At 34.9% G+C, this 1402-nt stretch overlaps 1 long non-coding RNA gene across 1 annotated transcript; it reads left to right on the plus strand.

Moving 5' to 3' along the window:
• Positions 1-494, plus strand: LOC124673919. Its single transcript, XR_006992865.1, has 2 exons — positions 1-43; positions 199-494. It is a non-coding gene; the product is annotated as an uncharacterized LOC124673919 (long non-coding RNA).
• Positions 495-1402: the final 908 nt, after the last annotated feature.

The following is a 1402-nucleotide window of genomic DNA, read 5'->3' on the forward strand; positions in this document are numbered from 1 at the left end:
CGGCGTTGAATAGTCGCTGCCCTCGTACTGAAATATGAAATAGGTATATCATCTCATTCTGGTGTGCTTATAGCAGTGTAATTGATGTAGCATTACCAAAGCATCTCCATGGATGGTTCATGTTCGTATTATAGATTAATTCCATGCCACTTGGTCATACGCATTCACTAAAAAACTAAACTGCATCCTTTTCTCCAGCGTCTCCACCTCAAGAAGTCATCCCCTGATTTTCATTCATTGGTGAGGATGCCGCCTAGGAGAGGGAAAGAAAATTAGGGATCATCTATACCAGAGAAGGGTTTTTATTTACTTTTTGCATATAAAGTGGAATGATACAATAAGCAAAGATTTTCGTGAAAAAATAAAACAGCATGTGGTTCAATACCAATATTTTGTAAGATCATGGGGTTATGTCAGTCTTCCTATTATGCCCATGACTTTGTTTATTTTGCAGATAGATGGTGCCCCGACTTATTTGGCTGTAACTGGAGGAGTTTAATGTTAATTTGGTGATTTGCTGTCAGTTGACCTCCTATGAAACCACGGGATAGTGTTAGGTCGAAAACAAATATTATAAGTTCAAGGATAATTAATTGTAGGCCGCAACTCAGCATCAAAATAAATGACGAACTGATCTACTTAGTAATGAAATGTGTTACTATATTTTGGTCACGTCTATGTTTTCATATTCAGAATTTCATCTGAACTTATATGAGGAAGGGGAAGCCCCTATATAGGCCAAGTCTAAGATTTAATGTAAATCACATACATTGTTAATATATGTGGATTGCTTAACATTTAGTTCGTACATATTTATATTTTCCCAACATATATCTTTATCCCCCCTAATTAGCAAAATTATGTAAGGTTTATGACATTACACAAGAGCAATATAATATCCATAAGAATATATATATGCTCAATATAATCGAGTACTTGGGACATCAGAATTTTTTTGTACAAGTTATCTCCCTGTGTTATTGTTAGCTAAATGCTATTATTTGATGGAACCAGAAACAAAGGGGGAGATGGTGATTTTGTTTCAAAGTGAATGGCCTATTCATGTTGCAAATTTAATGTTCATCACATAATTTGAATCGACGTAACTGGCATTGATTTAATCGTACTAGAAGGGTTAAGTGTTGCAGGTTTTCCACTATTGCATCAATAGTAGCGTCTCATTTTCTTATATAAAAATGTGGTACTCCCTCGGTTCTAAAATTAGCGTTTCAGCTTTTTCTAGATACATATTTCTCTACAACTAAAACATGTCTAGATGCATCTATATCTAGATAAAACTAAGTCACTTATTTTAGAATGGAGGGGGTAAGAAAATTCTTCTCCGCATGTCTGATTGAGTATCCGAATACGTATTGAATTAGGTCTAGAGTTGCTTAAACGT

This window comes from Lolium rigidum, chromosome 7 (assembly GCF_022539505.1).
Source record: "Lolium rigidum isolate FL_2022 chromosome 7, APGP_CSIRO_Lrig_0.1, whole genome shotgun sequence".
NCBI lineage: Eukaryota > Viridiplantae > Streptophyta > Magnoliopsida > Poales > Poaceae > Lolium > Lolium rigidum.